The sequence below is a fragment of the Pygoscelis adeliae genome, unplaced genomic scaffold (genome assembly GCF_000699105.1).
Source record: "Pygoscelis adeliae isolate BGI_AS28 unplaced genomic scaffold, ASM69910v1 Scaffold505, whole genome shotgun sequence".
NCBI lineage: Eukaryota > Metazoa > Chordata > Aves > Sphenisciformes > Spheniscidae > Pygoscelis > Pygoscelis adeliae.
The window spans coordinates 62,312-68,484 of NW_008824811.1; positions in this window are offsets into that span (position 1 = coordinate 62,312).

Consider the following 6,173-nt stretch of genomic DNA (forward strand, 5'->3'; position numbering starts at 1 on the left):
AGCCAGACCCGTGACAAGAGAGGAACCCCAGGAGATGCCCTTCTTTCCCCTACCGTCAGCAATACGTTCTGCAGCTGAAGACTTGAGAGCGACCCTGGCCCACTCTCTGTGGTCCCCATGTGATGCCTGCTACCAGCCCTGCCCGTACTCATCCCCTTGGCTACATCACGGAGGATGCCGAGCAGCTGGCATCCTGCTGTCTCTGTCTCACACGCCATTTGGCACGCAGACAGCAAAGGGCTGAGAAGATGTGCAATGAGTAGTCTGTGGGGGTTACCTTGCCATTGCCAAAAGTGTTTCCAAACACTTTTGAGTAAGAAGAGATGATAAGCCACTGACTGGCAGGTGGCTGCCAGTGAGCAGAGTCCCTGCGCAGTGCTTCTGGCACTTGGAGTGCAGCAGGCAATATGCTCTCCACCAAAGAGCATTAGCTGGCGGTGCGTGTGGTTTTTCCCCAGATGGCGGGGTGGATCACAAGTACAAAAAATGCTCCTGATGCTGCCAGCGCCCCTGAGACACCAGGTGAAATAAAAACAGGATGGGTCATGGTATCTCTTATCTCAAGATCTCTCCAGGCGGGCATGTCTGGGTAGATGTGAATGATTTAAATCACACCAATAAATGAGATTTCCTCCTTACAGGATGCATCAGCTTGACTAGTGCTCAACGTGCTCTGGGAATTGCACTTCATCATCATAGCCCTGTGCCTTTAGTCAGCGATCGAAGAACTGTGCGGGCACCTCCCCGGGACTCCCTGGGCTTGTCATAGGGCTGTCCCTAAGGTGGCTCTTTGTCCTTGGCTTTATTTAGCGTCCCCAGGCCCGTCCTATAAGAGGAACTACTGGAAGTGTGAATTTCCATGCCTCAGGAGTGCTCGCTGGATCACGTGGAACTCCAAGAACCAGTGGAGAAAAGCGCAAGGTCCCATCCCTTGCTGTAGTAGCAAAACCTGCCTCCTTCTCATTGCAGAGTGTCCTACTGTGGGAATCTGCAGCTCTACCATGCCTCCTGGTTAGGAGTAGGGCTGTGGGGCCATGAGGACCCCTTCACTTTCACCTGCATGCACATGGGCAGGTTTCACTCCTATCTCTGCTAGTTCTGCTTTTGGACAAGCCAGGGGACCGTCTGATGAGCTGTTTGGGTGTTTGAGTCAAAAGCCTGGTCCCGGGCTACAAGTCTCCCAGGTTTGAGCTGCTTTTAAGACATCTGCCGCCCAGGGCTGAAAAGAGGTTCTCAGGCCTGCTCAGAAGAAAACCGTCGCTGCCTGCTTGGCACTGGAGCTTGGACGGGAATTCTCTTGTTTTTCATGAGCAGGCTGAGCGGTCAGCACATACCATGAGCAACAGTCAGAGGAGCAATAAATAGCCTACCCAGACCAGAAGGAGACAACCTGTTCAGACTGGACCGCTCATCCCCTGCACCGGGCAGAATGACTATTGCTCTGCGTCAAGGTCTCGTGCGTGCGGGGGAAAGAAAGCCTCCGGCCTGGCCCAGACTGCACCGAATGGGTCCTCCAAGAGGAGCCATGGGTACTGCTTCAATCGGCACATCCCGAGGACGTGGTAGGCAGCCATCAAGGTTGTCTTTGTTCCAGTGGGACATTTCACTCCTGCTCCCGAAGCTGTGCCAAGAGGCAGATGCCATCACTGCAGGCTGGCTGTGGATTGCTCCTCTGGGGCTGGTTCCCATTTGGGATCACACCCAACCGTACTCCTGCATCCCAGCAAAAGTCCCAGCTTTGCTTGTTCTCCAGGAAAAGGAGCACTTTGAAAACATTAAGGTTCTGTAACTCATCCCAGGAAAACTCCGTTTTCCCAGATGATGTTTCTTTGTGGTCTTACACCACCCCTAAGACTGTGGGGAACAGGAGACGTCCCAAATAGTCAGTGCAAGCCCATCACTTAGCATTTCCCCTTCTTCCCTTTAAGGTCTACAACAGAAGCAGGCGTGAAGGGTGTTCCTACTGCTACAGGCCAACATTTCCTTCTAGTCACCTCGTGCCGAGCATCAAATATGGAATAGCCAGGGGTTGTAAAGTGCTCTGAACCTGAAAAGTGCTAACTAAGAAAATAAAGCACAACACGAGTGTTATTAATAAATGCCAGCCGCTGTTATATAACTCCTAATCATGAGCCGCGTCTTTCGGCCCCCATTGTTCCATTGTCAGGCCCCATTATCTGGGAACTCTTACCCACCGACCACAAGAAATAGCCTGGGCTCTGCGGGTTTGCAAACTTTGTTGTTGGAAAGCTTTTCATGCAATTGTTTTTGCTTTGCGCTGTCGCCTTCCTTATTGTACAGATGTGGGTGTGTATCACAGCCCACACCCTCTGTCTTTTGCCCCAGGACGACTTTGAAAATGAGCTGATCCGTCTCAGTGAGTGTTTTTCCTAAGAATTCTCTTTAAAAACAACAACATTCAAACCAAAAAAACCCCTCATTTTCCTGAAGTGAAGCTTGTGCCGGGGAAAGATGCTGGCCTGCAATCCCAGCAGAATAAAGACTGCAGTTTATCCTCAGAAGAGACTCCCCGCAGGACTGGCACTGCCTTAGCCCACGCCTGAAGGAAGAAGGGAGCGTGGCATAACCGGGTCTCTGGGACTCATTTGGAGCAGGGCATCTCTGTGGTTGCAGGGCTGGGCTATCAGTCCTCCCATACCAGCGTATGAGGTTTCAGTAACCCAGCTTCAGTGCTTCGTGTCCTGTTTGCCACAGCCCACCTCAAGGTGGGCTTCTGCATGGCGTTTCTACCTAGGAGTCAACATGAAGCTCATCTGGCACCGGCGCAAGCTTGTGAGTGAGTCTCAGCTCTCCTTACGAGCTAATCCAGATCTGTGCAAAAGTTTCCACGCCCCGATGAGGAGTGTGTGGATCTTCGTGGCACCTTCACGCGGTCAGTGTAAGATACACCAGCGTGGGAAGCTCTGCAGGCTGGGTCATGGCTGTTCAGGTTGGTTGGGTCATGACTGTTCAGGTTAGAAGCGCTGTCATTTCCCAGGGCTCAGACTAGAACCGACCACACCAAAAAATGGCTTTCTGGTCAAAATGAAAAATTTTACTGAACTTCGTCTGGGTTTGGAAGAGAAATTATAAATCAAAACCAGAAAACGCCAGGCGAAAAACTTTTGGTGTTCAGTTTCTGAGGCCTGTATTTTCTCTACCAACAACATGTTTTAAAAATCAGTGCGTTTTTTTTCTTCCTTTTGCTGGAAAACCTGAAATGACACAGGAAGCTAAAAATAGTAACAATACCCAACCAAGTCATTGGTGTTTTTCAATCAGCTCCAATGCAAACTTCGGTGTTGGCTCGGGCAGGATTTGTTATTTTTCTGACCAGGGCCTATATTAGGGTTGTGAATATATCCAACCAAAATGGTCTAGGAAAGCCACCAACCCATTCCTGAATGGTTTTCCCTGGAGCTCATCCAGCGCCTCGCACCTTCAGGCAGCAACAACCAGTAAGCGCAGTGATGCTCTTGGGATGGGGACGGAGGTGAGGAACACCCACGGCAGTGCTGCAGTGTGACCGTGGCCGGGTCCCCAAGCCTAGGGCTGCGGCCCTGGGGTCACCCTCCCTCACCCTCAGGAGAGATGGGCTCTGGGACGCTGTTCTCAGAGGACCATCCTTGGTGGCTGCATCTCCTCCCCAGGTGACTGTGAGCTCTCCCAGGTGGCCGTCCTCTGGCCCGTCCTGTGTTTTGCAGCGAAGGGCGGGTGCAGAACATGTGTGGCCATCACCGGGCATCTTCTCGCCTCCTTCTGCCTGGCCGGTCCCAGTGCTTTCCCTTTAAGAGGGAGCGAGAGACAAGGCACAGAGGTTGTGTGTGCTGTGCAGGGAGCTGGGGCAGCCCAGGAGACCACTCTCCTGGGACCTCTGCATGGCACAGAGACGTCTACCTAACAATTGAGGGAATATTTTCCACCCAAAGAATCCATCTCGTGGTCCCCTCTTCATTTGTGACACAAGGGAAAATGTGAAGCAGCCAAGACGCGTGAATCACTGTCCCAAACAACATATAATGAACTCATAAAATCAAAGGCAGGGTTTGTTTCAACCCGTGCTGCCAGGGCTCCTTGGACATTGTCTGGAATGAATTTAAGTTGTTACAAAACTCTCTGTGTCTCTGTGTGCCTCTGTTCCCCCCAACCCCCCAACCCGTCTTTCTTCTCTTCCCCCTTCGTGCTCTGCTTTCCTATGAGCTTCTTTCCTCTCCTTTCCCTCCCACTTTTCCTCTCCCTCTCCTGCCTGCCTTCTCTCCCTGTTCGCCCTCGTCCCTCCTTCCCACCCCTTTGCCTCAGCCCTTCCCCTCACAGCCCTGCTCCCTCCAGCCCTCCCTGTGGCTGGGCACCGGGTACCCCCACCACTTTCCAGCCAGACCCATTTCCAGGACAGCTTCGAACGAAGACCTTTAGCCGATTCAACCCCGGGGCTGTAGTTCCTGCTCGGTGCGACGCAGCCACGCCAGGGGACCCCTGCCCCCTGGGCTTTCCCCCAGCAGGAGCTCAGCCCCGCCATCAGCAGAGGCTGGGTAAAGAGGTGACCTTCCCAAGCAGTACCTGGAGCTGGAGGAGTGCGGCCATGGAGAAGCAGCATGAACTCCACTGCAAGCGCTCTGGCGGTCTGTAGTCCCAGCAAGTGCCATGCTGGGGGCTGAGGGCAAGGGCATGGTGGCCCATGCAGGGTGCCGCGATGAAGGGTTTTGGCAACACGGTGGCAGCTGTGCTTGGAAAATGCCTGCACACCCCATTTGCACATGCTGGCCTCAGGAGAGTGTCATGTTCCACCCCGCCGCTGCTGGGAGCAGGGATGTGCTCCGTGGTCTCTGCTGGGTGTGATGATGCTGGCAGTGGCACAGGCGGCTGGTCCTGCCAGCACATCAATTTGTCCAGGTGCTCACGCTCCTTCTGCTGCCTCCCAGGAATTGCCTTCATCCCTACGGGCCTGCCCATGTGCCAGCACTCCCGAGGAGGGCAAGGAAGCAGGCTCTTAAATCCCACCACCACTTTAAAAAACCAGGGATTTCTTTACAACCATTACAATTTGTCTACCTCAAACAAGGTGCTGCTGCTCGCGACTGAGCAGGCTCTGGAGCAGCAGGCTGCTGGCAGAGACTGCAGGGCGCTGCCCGAGGCAAGTTTGAGCAGCGGCAGGCCCTGCTGCTTTGGGGACCTGGGCTGGCATCTCCATGCTGCGACTCGTGGTCCCAGCAGCAGGCTGGGAGCAAACGAAGGGCCGCCCGCACCGTGCCCGACTGAGCAGCAGAGGCGTGGCCCGAGCTGCTGAGGCTTTCTGGAATCCCAGCCCAAATCTACCCAAACACTAAAGGCTGAATTGGTTTGGAGCAAACAAGACACAAGCCAAATCTCAACCCCAGCCATGCCAGAGCCAGCCTAGTGAGCTGCTCCCGGCTCACACAGGACAGCCTCCGTCTGCCGGGCAGGTCTGTGGACCTCTTCCCTTGGTGTCTCACTGGGAGCAGCCCTGTGGCACCAGGGGAGCGCTGTGCTCCGACTGCAACATCAGCAGCCGCTTTCTGTGGTGAATGCCTACTCCTCCAGCACTGTGGATGAGGTGTTATCCACCAGCTGGCACAGCTCAGATTCCTCCAGTGTATGAGGACGTCACCTCCAGAGCCCTGCAGTTAAGCCCAAGGATGGTGGGCATCTGACGGGAGCTGGGAAGTGAGAGCAGACAGGAGTAGGGTCCCCAGGACCTGAAGATGCTCAGATACCTAATGAGGCTTATTAAAGAGCTCCTTGTGCTAAAGCCAAGGTTTGCGTCTGACTTCAGGCCTGTGGACAGCGTTTGGGCCCTGAAAAGTAGCATTCAGAGGTCAGATGAGATGTTTTCCAGGAGAAACCCTTGCTCTGCATCCACGTAACCCCGCTAAGCAGAGATGCTGCTGGCGGGCGGCCGCGCTTCCCTGAGAGACGCAGCCACGTGCAGGAGGCTCCCGCAATCACACGCGCAGGCGTGCGAGACACCGCACGGCATCCTCCCGCTGGTGAAAACACAAATTTAGCTGCAAGTGCCCCAGGGGACGGGTTTCTCATGAGTCCACCGTCCCGAGCCACCCGCTCCCAGGCTGCCGGGGCCTCTCCCCGTCCAAGCCCCGAAAAGCCGGGGCTGCTCCGGGGCTGCGAGACCGCAGCTGCGGGGAAACGGCACCACC